The sequence below is a fragment of the Amblyomma americanum genome, chromosome 1 (assembly GCF_052857255.1).
Source record: "Amblyomma americanum isolate KBUSLIRL-KWMA chromosome 1, ASM5285725v1, whole genome shotgun sequence".
Taxonomy (NCBI): domain Eukaryota; kingdom Metazoa; phylum Arthropoda; class Arachnida; order Ixodida; family Ixodidae; genus Amblyomma; species Amblyomma americanum.
The window spans coordinates 549,377,019-549,390,841 of record NC_135497.1 but is presented as its reverse complement, the minus strand read 5'-3'; the positions used below and the strand labels follow the sequence as shown (position 1 = coordinate 549,390,841).

At 46.9% G+C, this 13,823-nt stretch overlaps 1 pseudogene; it reads left to right on the top strand.

Moving 5' to 3' along the window:
• Window positions 1–1,407: 1,407 nt before the first annotated feature.
• Window positions 1,408–7,442, top strand: LOC144129612 (uncharacterized; annotated as a pseudogene).
• Window positions 7,443–13,823: the final 6,381 nt, after the last annotated feature.

Sequence of the window (13,823 nt, the reverse complement as noted above, 5' to 3'; positions counted from 1 at the left end):
GTGCTCGACGGAAGAGAAAATAGCGGCGAGGACATCATCGAGGTATTCGAATACGAACTAGAAACCGCGAAGAATGACTTCAATGAAACGCTCAGAGGTTTGCGCTGCATTTCGTAGGCCAAAAGGCATCCTCGTAAATTTGAAAAGGCCGCAAGGCGGGATAATAGCTATCTTTTGTAAGTCGTCAGGAGCCACCGGGATCAGACGGCAATCTTCGTGAAGGTCAAGTTTCGAAAAGATGACGCAGCCACGTAGGTTTCTGGTGAAGTCCTGGACGTTCGGCAAAGCGTAACGATGAGGAGGAGTGGCCAAGCTCCATGAGGGCGCGGTAGTCCTCAAATAGGTGTCAATCGCCTGATTTCTTAGGAACCATGTGCGGAGGGTCCGACCAACAGCTGGAGGATGGCAGGGCGATGCCAATCTCTACCATGTGCTCGAACTCCAGGCGGGAAACGCGGAGATTTTCGGGAGCGAGGCGTTGAGCTGTGGCGTGCGTTGGTTGACCATTTGTAATAATGCGGTGCCAAAGCCATGGTTGACAGGTTTTGTCGACTCGGGGGCGGCTGTCGAAGACGGAAACTCTCTGAGTAGGTCCCCGTAAGGCAAAGGGGCTGTATGACGGATTGTATAGGCGAAGGGATAGAAAAGGGAGGACCGGCCAGTCACAGAGAGTGTGGTATCGAATTGCAGTTTCTTGCGTGCCATGTCGACCAGGAGCGAGAAATGACAGAGAAAGTCCACTCCAAGGATAGCGTGACGGCTGACCTCGGCAATCAAAAATATCCTACGAAATAATCGGTGGAAGCCAAGGTTGACGAGGAGTGGTCGTGCCCTGTAAACGGGTATCCACAAGCTGTTCACGGCTTGCAGAAAACACAGGGGAGCAACAGTACGGTCCACAGAGTTAGCAGCGAGTACACTGACCTCGGCACCTGCGTCAACCAGAGACCGGTGTCAGCTGGTGGAGCCGGTATTGTTAAATAGGCGACCTTGATTGTTCAGGGAACCGCTAGTTGCCATTACTGATTCCTAGGTGCGTTTCCCTGCCATGCTTAGAGTCGTGTGCAACGCTCCTAAGCAGCGCCAAAACATCGGTGATACCAGCAGTGCGGCACGCTGTGACTCTCCTCAGTGTGGTGAAAGATGGGCGGTGGGTTGGAACGGGAGCAGCTGTTGAGCGAACGGCGCGGATAACTCCGCTGAGAACGGCAGCGGAGACTAGGAACGCCCTGCCTAGAAGACCGCAGGACTCCATTAGCGACGTCTTGGAGATGACACATGTCGTAGCGTAGCTCGGCAAGTTCTTGAGCAAACGCCGGTGGTGGTGTTTAAATTGGCGGCGGCCAATCGTCCAGAGCTGGGTACCGAGAACATGCCACAGAGGGTGGCCCCTGATGGAGCGTGGCGATGTCCATGATCCTGTCCGCGTGGTCGGCTAAAGTCTCAGGTGGCGTGTCGGTGGCCGTCGAAAGAAACATCTGCACCGAAGGCGTTGCAAGAAGAGCTCCCGAAGGAGCTGGGAGCTGCACATGCAGGGCCGAAGAAGTTGAGATGGACGCCGGTCGCCGACCTCTGACGCGGAAAGGAGCTGCTGCAGCCGCTTGCGATCGAATGGCAAAGTGCGCTGTAGAATGGCTGCCTTCACTTGGTGACACGGATCCGCTGCGGGGGCTCTGGCCAGTTTGTAGCGCACCTCGAGCGCGACCTCGGAGAGCAGCGAGGCTTGAAGGCGGCCGAACCGGGATTGCTGGGAGGTAATGCTCGCTAGGCGAAAACGGGATTCGACTTGTAAAAACTTTACGTCACGATGTTGCGCCTAGAATGGCAGATGGACGGCGTAGGTGTCAGTGGAGGGGACGTGGGACGTCGGAGCCTGGAAACGTCGTGGTGCGCAGCGTTGCTGTCCATGTTCCAGGTGACCAGTGTAAAAGAATATATATTGATTCCTCAAGAGTAGCAGGGCAGACTGTGTTATTTCTGTTAGCATTTCAAAACATGGCTAATACCCACACTGGGGATCGGGAGGCAGACGTTGCTCTTCCCCTGCGATCCCGCGGCCGGGATCGAGCCCACGTCTTTCGGGCCAGCAGCCGAGCGCCTTTAACCACTCAGCCACCGCGGCGGCCTATACTCAAGGAAGAAAGGGTGGGTGTGGGCTGTGAAACTGATTCCAGCTACTAGCGTTATTGTCCTTTTCTGTAACACAAATAGTTTATTGGGTTTTTTTATGTTGTTCTCAAAAACCAGATGGCAGTAGTTTAATTAATAATTTAGGTCGCAGTTAAGTAGGAGTGCATTTCTAGGACTTAAGTTTAAGTACAGTGAAAAAAACATTTAGTTTTAAATTAATTTTCCTCAAATGCGGGCGAAGTTATAACACTTGGGAATGCGTATTTGTATCTCGAAGTCTCTTTGCCAATATGACTGTATGATAACAGAGCTAATTTTCTTGCTGAGTCATGTTCGTGGCTGCATCTCACTCTGCCAGCTAGCTTCGATTAGTAGTCGAACGGGCAGTGTACACCCTTTGTGAATAGTGACGATGATCTGTTGCGTCCATAAAAAGGAGTACAGTCGAGATATGCGGCAGAATATAATACTATACGGTACAAATTCACATCACCTTTGCTCATAAACAATATGCAACTTGAATACATCAGTGCGCAAGGCATGTGCAGGCCTTCGGAATGAGTATATACTAGCCTGAATAGATTCAAAATAGTTTGCAGCGCTTAAAAAACGCGATCAGCGAGCGAAACCGCCCAGGCGCCGCAGCATTTCACACGCGAGCGGCCAGTTCGCCAGCTGAGGAGCGGTTAAAACCTCTTGATAATATGAGAGTTCCGCAAACCATTGAACTTTGCCACCGCCGTGCGACCTCCTCGCCTCTTTCTCGCCCGTTTCCTGAGGGCCGGCTCTCCGCCCGATTTCCTGAGTGACGATTGGTCTCCCTGCCGTTGCCCTTTGAAACGTGCGGGTCCGGCGTTTTGCTTGTGTTTTTCTTTTTCCTCCGCGCCATTATTCTCCTGGGCTCGGCGAGCGAATATTACAGCGCCGTGCTTTTATTGCAAGGTGCAAGCGCAATGCCGTGCGGTTGCGCGTACAACGGCAGCAAACGGCCTGGAGATGATTATGCGGTATTCATGATATCATATATATTCACGGTAGGGGATTAACCACGACGTCATAACAAGTGGTTGACGCCGTTGGTTGAAAGGCATCCTTCGAGGGTTGTTTTCTGCTTCGTTTTTAAGTTATTTTGCATGCGAGGCCAGAACGGAACGAATCTCCAAAGCATCCGCGCATTGCATCTTCTCTGCAAATAGCGACTGGGCTTAAAACGTGCTAGTTCTTGCACCTGCAGCGTCGTCTTTATAACAACAAATCCGCAACTTTTAGCAGACAATATTTTAGCGTAAGATCCCATTGTCCATCAACTTTCGGTTGCATGAAACTGCTGTATAGATGTACAAAGTTACGTTCATTTGAGCTATGACACACCACTGTTGTATTTCCTTGAGCATGTTTTTCTCAACTATCATCAATACTGCATAGCACATTTCTGCACTAGCGTAGATGCTAAATATTATTTGATACTCCTGTTTGTTACATGTATCTTTTAAAAGGCAAAGGCGGGCTAGTTGGTGGCTAACATGGGAGTGCATATTGCAACCGCGCAAAACGACGAGGGACGAAGAGAAGAATGCACAAGTTGCAACGCGGAACTTCAACTGAGGTAAATTCACTACAAAGAAAACCAACGGTGCCGCACTAAGCACGTAGGCAGGATCGTTCCCTGCAAAACAGGGGTGGTGTACCGAATACCTCTCACATGTGGCAATTGTTACATATGGCAAACTGGACGTTCCCTGAATGTTCGACTTCAGGAGCACCGCGCAGCCGTTGTATCATTGGCGGGGGGCGGTGAACTGGAGAAACATTGTCACCATTGCCGTAACTGCACGCCCATGTTCCGAGACACAATTGTCCTGAAAAAATTACCGACCTAGCTTAGCAGGGAAATTTTTGAAGTCTACAGCATTAGAAAAGAAAATGACCGTTGCATAAGCACCACTTCCGTATCCTTATCCATGAAGGAATTCAACTATCTAGATGCTAACTTGTGCCACGCGTGCCCTCATGCCAGTGTCACGTGATGGTGTCTGCTGCCTATCAGGTGTGATTACGAATCTTGTATATATATGGTTTTCCTTGTAGTAACCCTCAGTTGAAGTTCCGCGTCGTGTCTTGTGCATTCTTCTCTTCGTCCCTCGTCGTTTTGGGCGGTTGCAATATGCACTCCCCCGTGTATCTTGTCAATCAAGGTTCTTTTGCGTGCGCGAAAATAAATCATCCTGCTGACCATGCTCTCATTTTCTTGAATGATACATTTTAAGTGATGCCTATTCAAAATGCCAGCTTTATATCCCCTACTCCATACCGGATCGAAATTCCAGTGTCAAGTATAAAATTACATTATCGAGAGGCGTTCATCTTGCCTAGAGATATAGAATGCATTCTCTCATAGGTATGCCGAGTATATTCTTAAGCTTACTTGACACCAGTGCCTAATAATGTTCGATGAATGGTTGTCCGCGCTCCTTGATCGCATTGAAAGTGTGCAACTGTATGCACAAGCAAAGAAAAACATTTGGAAGCAGTTCGTGTTAAGCCAAGTTAGAATGTTAGCTCTGTTGTTGTGAGGTTTTTCTTTAAGTTTCGCTAGCTAGCATAACGCGTTTACGCTTGCCCTTAGTTATCCATGTATAATGCAATGTTTGTATTTAACTTCGGTTAAATATTTTGCACTATTTAATTCGGGTCGATAACTAGCACACCTCATTTGCCCTGAACCTAAGCTTTCGGAAGGTGCATGACTCGATGCTATAATGCAAAGGGTGGTTTTGATTGCATATAGCTCAATAACGCTAATTAATAGGAATTGCTAACTAATTAAGAGCATTTGCAATCATCCTAAGCTTTTAAACGGTATATGACTTTAGCAAGGTGGAAAGTTGGGCTTGTTGGTGCATGATATTGTGGCAGGAACAGCGCAGCACGAGACAAAGCGTCGTGTCCCGCCTGTCCCTTCTTTGTCTCGTGTTGCGCTGTTCCTGCCATAAGGTAAATGACTTCATCGTCTAGCTCATTGTTAGGTTTTATACAAAATTAACTAATTCACGCAGATTAATGCGAGTCGCTGACTAGCACAGTGCCATTATACTTGGCCTAAGGTTTCCAACGGTATATGACTCGATGCTGAAGCGCAAATTTAGGTTTTACTTGCAATTTACTAAATATCAATTAATTTGGTCCTCAGTAATTGGTCAAAATAAGTGTATAATTAACCAACGATCCAAACTCACTGTTGACTACGTGACATATACTATGCCTAGACTGATAGCTTGACAGTAGCGAAACAGACTAATACCCCTGTCACACGGGACTTCTTCTCGGCCTTTGCCGTAAAGTTGTCTTATTGCACTAAAGGAGGAAAACCGAAAAGGAGCAGCGACGCTGCTACACGGCAAATCCAAAGGAGCTAGAACGCGGCCTCCGTGAATGGCAAAAGTCACCGCTGTGTGTGAAGCGGCGCTAGTAACAATATGAAATTAAAGCAGACGGTAGCACTTCAGCTAAGAGTGCTTTCGTTTATGTTGGAAAAAGTAGCTATCACGATAATAAACGAGCGTTCTGACGGTGAGAAACGGATATTTTGAAACAAAGTTTCTTTTTTTTTTCATCGTTCTCGGTCCGACCACGGTAGGCGCACTTTTCCGTTCGGCTCCTCGTTGTGTGCGAGAAGCGTGCTTTGTTGCTTGTGTCCTTGTGCATATTTCCTAGAAATTAGGTTGTGCCTGGTTAGCGTGCGGCCGTAATCATGAGAGACGAATCGCAAGACTTTAGAAAGAAGCGAAATTGCCATGAAGATTGCCGCTGTGGCATCATTACGTGCGGCGGCAGATGCGGCTAAGGTGCACGGTGTCGCACTGTAAGAACAACTCCTCGCAAAGATTTCCCATTGCAAAGTCGTCGTGTTCCTTCCGCGAACTGTACACCGCAGTAGGTGGGTGCATCCCCGCAACGAGCGATGGTTTGAGGGTACTTTGCCGAACCTCGGAGACCAGCATTTTCGACAGGCGTTCCGCGTTGGCCCCGGCTGCTTTTCGGTACCTTGTGGAGCGGTGCCGACCTGCAATGCAGCGTGAACATACAAATATGCGGGAGGCCATAAGTGTAGAAAAGAGAATCGGCATCGGCCTTTTCAAGCTCTGCTCAGCTGCCGAAGACTGGGTGGTAGCTATAGTCTTTGGTGTTGGGCGGTCAACTGTGAACACTATATATAGGGAGTTTAACGAGACTGTGATGGATGTGCTCGAACCGAAGTGGGTCCGAATGATGGCACCAAACGAGATGGATGAGCATGTTAGCGAGTTTTACGCTATGACAGGATTCCCGCAAGCAGTGGGGGCCTTGGATGGCTGCCATTTCCCGGTGTCGCCACCCCACTTGAATGCAGTGAACTATAGTAACTACAAAGGCTGAAAAGTGTTTTTTTCTTTGTTTTTCCTTGGTTTTTCCTTAGTGCATTACGTAGTTGGCATAACTGACGTAAAACAAGGTAGCTTTTACAACATGTGAATTTACCTTCATGGCTATTTACAATGCTGAAGCATTCTTTCAACGTGTATTTGATTTCCGTGGATCTAAAAAAATCCTTCGCAATCTAATATCACCTTTACAACCTGTCACCTCTATTTATAATCTTATTTTCATAATAATATGTGTACAAGTTCGGCTTCATCCACACACAGCCATGTATACTGTTATCCACATCTAAGGTGAATATGTGTCCTAATTCTATTCGATGCTCACAAACTATTGAGTAGATGCAGGCAGGGCATGGAGCTGTCACTGCTCTCATGCGTCTTGCACAGCCCTAAGGATGTGAACATTACTCGCGTTCGATGTCCTGAAACGCTTCTGTTTTCACCTTAGAAGTAGACGACCCGCTACAGCATTAGGCTTCTTCTGATGTACTGTTTTTAAATACACGCTAAATAGTTCCATAATGTAACCTTGTGCATACAAAATGTTCTTTTCTTTTGTGCAGGTACAGTGTGATCCTTCTGGCCCTTGTGGACCATAAATACCGGTTTCGGTATGTTTCTGCAGGCAGCCCAGGACGATGCCACGACTCCCATGTGTACAGTCAATCGGATCTGGCTGAAACAGTTGAAGGGCCGCTATTCAAGACGCCGGTCACAGTGATTAATGGCACTGCTGTGCCCCCGATTATTCTTTGTGACCAGGCGTTTACCCTGACAGGGAATTTCATGAAACCCTTCCGCATAATGGCCCTTTACAGGAGGAAAAAAGACTGTTCAATTACCATCTGTCCAAAACACGAAGTATTGTTGAAATTGCCTTTGGCAGAATGAAAGCCCGCTTTCGATACTCCATGAAAAGTATGGAGTGAAAGATCAGGCATGTGCCTGTGATTATTAGAGCCTGCTGTATACTTAACATGTGTGAACGTTTTGGTGCCCGGCTACAGCAGCAATGGTTGGATGAGGTTTCTCAGCATGACAGAGCTTTTGAGCTACCTGCTCATACTACGCAGTTAGAAGTTGATAGTGGGGCTAGTGTTCGGGCAGCTCTTGTGCATTACTTTCAGCAGCTGCAGTAGAAGGCCGCTTAACATGACGAAGAGTGCTGCCAATGTTTTGTACCTCTAAGCAGCACACCTAATCCTAGAAAGCATTTGGTGCCAATGTGGGACTGCAGCAGGTCTAGTTTTGTGTCTTGCTACCTTCCACTGCAAACCTTCCTGAATGAGTGGTTTTCTTGCACAAACAAAATCAGAAGGATGGGTTACCCCAATCACCACGTCAACTTCTTAACCTAGATGTCTAACAGCCAGGTTAATTAACTAACTTCAGTGGGGTTTCCCACCCAATTTCGATGCTCTGAGAAGCACTCCTTCCGGGAAATTTCTGACGTGGCATGATCTGGACATGGTTAATCTTGTGTAAGACACACAAGCACCGATATGAATATATGTGTCAATATGCGTCTTGTGTGAAGAAATGTCTTTGTATACAGTGTCAGTACTTTCACAAATTGTTATTGCTAGTGCAAGACAGTGCACATCAATTTTGCCTTGTTCTTTCGCCCTTGCCTTTTCTGAGGTACTTTTTGTCGCAACAGGACTTGTCGGGCTAGTTGGTTGATCATATTGCAAAAAAGACGAACTGCGCAACAAGAACACGGACGAAAGGAAGGCAGACACACATTAACGCAGACTTACAACTTTACTAAAGGAAGGAATACAAGGCAAATATATATAGCGATCCCCAACGCACTTCAAATCTGATCAATATGGCACGTGACAATCTGCCCAGGCGATAAACAGACCACACAAGAACCAACCGCTTACAAGATAATCTTATACCGGGCCGGCCCTTTCTATGAAAACAAAAAGCAGAGGAACGCTTAGCGACAGTGCACACTTGAGAATTACGCGTTCTGCAAAGTAAGCAAAAACCACACCACTGTAGCCATCTGATACCACTGAAGCTCGAACCGCTTACAAGCGCAGGTGCTGACACCAAAACCAAGAGACGAAGCACTCCCCCTTTGAAAGCAAACAAAACGGGAAAGAAAAACAACCACATCGGTCATCGTCAAAACAAAAAAAAACGGTGAAAAAAAGGCACCAGGTCAAAAGGGTAAAAAACCATGAATCAGCTCAAGAAGCTACGTCACAAAAACAGTGAAAATAGGCACCGAGTCATTTAAAAAAACAAAAAGATGAAAGACAGGCCAACATTTTAAGACAACAACGGTTTTAAAAAGGGGGGTGAATGAAATCGTTCCTCTGCAAGTCCTTCATCTTTTTGGTTACATCGGTCCGTCGTGGGCACATGCCAGGAGGATTTGCAAGCTCATGAAGTCTGAAGCTTGGCGACACGTGCGGCTCTTGCGAGACTGGATGAAGTTTCTTCTTGAAGAAGAAAGCGATCCCCCGACGCTGTCCGTGCGGTACTTTGAACACCTCAAAATGGCAGCACGGTCCACAGAATTCCTGTGGAGGCAGGTTATGTTGAAGCTGACCGCCACTCCTCGTCCGGCAGATACGTCAAGCTCGGTCACAGTTTTAGGAGGAGCCAGCATCCCAAAGGATATCGAGACCATGCTGGACAAAGGCCCCAAGTACTGCTTCGAACCACCGTGCTCCAGGCCAAGCCTTCTCGGGTTAGTCCACGGTATCGGCGAGAGAGTGACCGAACAAGAAAAGGAGAGACTCATCGGAGAGGGTGTGGAGTGCGCCTACCGCCATGCGAGTAACAGGACAACTTCTAAGCCACCTGTCAAGAAGGTTGTCAATTTTCTTAAAGAAAATGGCTTAACGGTCATCCAGTCGGACAAGAAAGGGGGTTTTGTAGTCTTACCGCAAGGCTTGTTCCAGAGCAAGGCGATGGATGCCGTTACAAAGAACTTCACGCCAGTCAAGCACGATCCGAAGAAAAGAAAGCGAGAAGCCGTGAGACTTTTAAAGGATTTGAAGTTGGAGCATTTGATGAAGGCCGTGAAAAACGAGGATGCCGGAACCCTTGAAGTGTTTTTCACTGAAAAAACGCATAGAATTGGTTGCCCCTTTCGACTAATCGTGTCGGACAGGAACTGCTGGCAGAGGAAGCTTGGGAACTTCCTGCAGATACATTTGAATGTGTTATTAGGCAATGACCCGTTCCTCGTTAGAAGCTCCAAAGAAGTCGTTGAGCTGATGGGAAAAGGGCTACCAACTTCCACGACGGCTTTTTCCGTCGACATCGAGGACATGTATTATTCCATTCCGCACGAAGGACTGTTCGCTGCCATCAGAGAATGCGTGGAGCTTCACGGAGAGACGAAGTTCCGGAACTCAGTTGGCCTCAACACTGGCAACTTCTTGGAACTTATAGATTTCTATCTAAAGTCTTCCGTCATCCACTTCAATGAGAGTTATCATATTCAAAAAGCAGGCATTTGTATAGGTTCGAGCATAGCTCCAGCCTTAAGCGACATTTTTCTGTCATCCTTTGACCGACGTCTTCAAGACAAACTGCGAGGGATGGCTGTCACCCGCGTGTGCAGGTACGTCGATGACTACCTGGTCTTCCTGACCCCACCGGGGGACGGCAATCTTCAGGATTTGGCCTCAAAGATCCTCTCGGCATTTCCATCTGAATCTTTCGGGCTCCGGTTTACCAGTGAGCTACCGCTTGATGGACATCTTCAGTTCCTGGATTTAGATCTGCACTTTGAGAAACAGCGTTTGTGCTGGTCCTTCAAACCCAGGTCCAAAAAGGCTTTGCTTCCCTACACTAGTGCCCATTCGAAGTTGGTCAAGAGAGGCATCATTTCCCTATGTGTTGAGTCGGCCCTGAAAAAGACTTGTGACCACAAAGTCCAAGAGAGCTTCCAGTACCAGCTTCAGCGTTTGCAAGCAGCTGGATACCCTCCGCACGTCATTTCGAGTGTGTGTGAAAATGTGCTTAAAAAAATTAAGAGAGAACGCAAAGACAAAGAAGAAGCCGAGCAAAAGAAGGCCCATGTGATTCCATACATCCACAAATTCTCGCACAACATCAAGAAAGTGGCGAGAAAAGGAGGCGTCAACGTTGTCTTCTCGGCTCCATGCAGACTGTCCAAGGTGTGCGTGATGATGAAGAACACTAAGAAGACCCCTTGCAAAATCAAACATCTAAGGAAGTTCAAAGATTGCGTTTCCGGCGTTGTTTACCGCATTCGCCTTAGTTGCGGAAAAGTCTACATAGGCCAAACCGGCAGATGCTTTAATGAAAGAGCAAGGGAGCACCGGTTGAGCGTGGCAAAAAACGATGGAGGGTTTTTGGCTAAGCATTGTGCGGACTGCACAAAAATGAAGCAACGGGACTGTGTACCATGGTTTGAAAAGACGGAAATTCTGGCCAGATTGAATGACAAATGGGAGCGTCTCGTCGTCGAAACATTTTACATCGGCACTACGGACAACTGTGTTAGCAAGGCTACCATTTCCTTATCATCCAAAGAATTTTCGTTTTTGCGGGGGCATGTGTAGCCTAGTGGCCTGTTTGTGCCCTGGTGATTGAGCAGTGCCTCCTGATTGCGTTTGATGCTTTCGTTGTTCATTTGATTAGCGATCTCAGTTTTGTTTCGGTTCTGTCATGGTTTGAGATGTTTTCCTACGCTTTGGATTTCATTCACCCCCCTTTTTTAAAACCGTTGTTGTCTTAAAATGTTGTCCCGTCTTTCTTCTTTTTGTTTCTTTAAATGACTCGGTGCCTATTTTCACTGTTTTTGTGACGTAGCTTCTTGAGCTGATTCATGGTTTTTACCCTTATGACCTGGTGCCTTTTTTTCACCGTTTTTTTTGTTTTGACGATGACCGATGTGGTTGTTTTTCTTTCCCGTTTTGTTTGCTTTCAAAGGGGGAGTGCTTCGTCTCTTGGTTTTGGTGTCAGCACCTGCGCTTGTAAGCGGTTCGAGCTTCAGTGGTATCGGATGGCTACAGTGGTGTGGTTTTTGCTTACTTTGCAGAACGCGTAATTCTCAAGTGTGCACTGTCGCTAAGCGTTCCTCTGCTTTTTGTTTTCATAGAAAGGGCCGGCCCGGTATAAGATTATCTTGTAAGCGGTTGGTTCTTGTGTGGTCTGTTTATCGCCTGGGCAGATTGTCACGTGCCATATTGATCAGATTTGAAGTGCGTTGGGGATCTCTATATATATTTGCCTTGTATTCCTTCCTTTAGTAAAGTTGTAAGTCTGCGTTAGTGTGTGTCTGCCTCCCTTTCGTCCGTGTTCTTGTTGCGCAGTTCGTCTTTTTTGCACTTTTTGTCGCTTTGTTGTTAAACTTGCACAGCTGTCAGTACTGTATCGCAACACTGCCTTGTGCCTTTCACGCAGCCTGTTGCCCAATAGTAGCATGTACATGAATTCAACCTGAGATTTATACATTTTATTTGTTCAGGAAGTCCTTCAGCACCTGAACGAGGTCTTCTTCAGCCTTCACTTGTCGCTCACGGAGCTGAAGTTCTTTTGCTCTGTACTCCTTCAGATCCTGCCGCAGGTGACGCTGCTCCTCCAGTAGACATTGCTGGGTTTCTTGGGCTGACGAAATTGGTCGCTTCCGCTTCAGCTGCTGGCGGCTGGTACTAGCCACAACTGTGGTAGTGCTTGCGGTGCCCCGCAAGTGTGGTGGAGGCTCTAGTGCAGGGTCTTCTGCAGCAGCAGATGTGCCAGCTGCCTCAGCCGTTGGTTCAAGCTCAAATGAGCTTTCATGTATGTTGCCAGTCTCCATGGCGGAGATAATCTGCATAAAGAGCGTTTGAAACAATGATGAAACATGAACAGGATGTCAAGCACATGCTCGCAAAGAAATTGAATAAATAACCCTCAAGCTATGCTTTCTTTCAGGGCTCTGATAAATGTTGTCCATGAAAATATTTTTGTTTACAGTGGTAAGCCATTTTTTGTCTGCCGTCACAAAAGTGTTACAACTGAAATGAGCCTCTGTCCGTTACACCTCAGTAACAAACAGAGCTGTGATCACCTGCTGATTTGTTTTAACTTGTCATTTAGCATGATTTACCAGTCTTGCATTCATTGTTTGATACACCTTCATGTCATAACGTATGTAAAGGTGTTATCTTTTTGTCCGCTATTACAAGAGTATTACAACCGAAATGAGCCTCTGTCCGTTACACCTCAGTAACAAACAGAGCTCTGATCGCCTGCTGATGTTTTAACTTGCCACTTAGCGTGATTTACAAATCGTGTATTATTCATATGTTTGATACACCTTCATGTCATAACATATATATAGGTGTTGTCATCCAACATAAACGATACAAAGCCTTCGATGAGCAACTTATGAACAGTGGTTTGATGTTGTGCAGTGCGGCTTCAGACTCGAACCAATAAAAATTTACAAATCTTGTCTTGTTCATTGTATGATACACCTTCGTGTCATTACATATGTAAAGGTGTTGTCATACAAAATAACCGATACAAAGTCTTCGATGTTGAGAAGTCGTCCTTGCAGATGGAGATTCATATTCTTCCAAGAAATTTACCTCTTCGACTGTGCTGACAGGTTGGCAGCTGCTGTCTTCCACCAGAGAGCGGTCATTTACTGGCACGCTTCCCAAAAACCTGTGCAGCTTCTAGTAGAATGTCCAGGGTATGGCACCCTGGCCAGTGTGCTTCCGTGATTACCTCCTGCAAACAGTCCCATGAGCACTACGATCCCAACACTTAGGTAGTCAAAAGAGTATCTCGTACAAATGCCCATTTTAACTGCTGCTACAGAATAATCAAGGCTACTGCGGCAAGTACGCATTTTCGCACACTGCACGTTGTGTGAAAAGCAAGCTGCCCCAAACCCAATGCAGCAGCCCCTCGCGCATAATGTGAGTCAAAACTATGCCTCACCTGTCGCATGTTTTTAAAGCTGCCGCGCGGTTATCATAGCACAAACTTTTGCGACACTAGGGTTCTAATATATACCCACGGTATATATAAAAGTAGCACTTGGCTATGTTCACTACTCACCGATATTCTGTTGTCAGGTTTTCTATTTTTGAGTGCACCTGCTCCTTTGTCTTTGCGATGCATTGTTCGGCAAGTGAAGTAGCAATGGCCTCGTAAACGGGCCCGTTCCGATTCTCGCTGCGCAGTTCTGAGAGGTGGTCTTCGCAGAGACGGATAAGTGCCCGGGTTTCGCGCTCCGGCCAGTGGGTGCGCGGTCCTCTCGTTTTTTTTTTTTGCTGCACACTT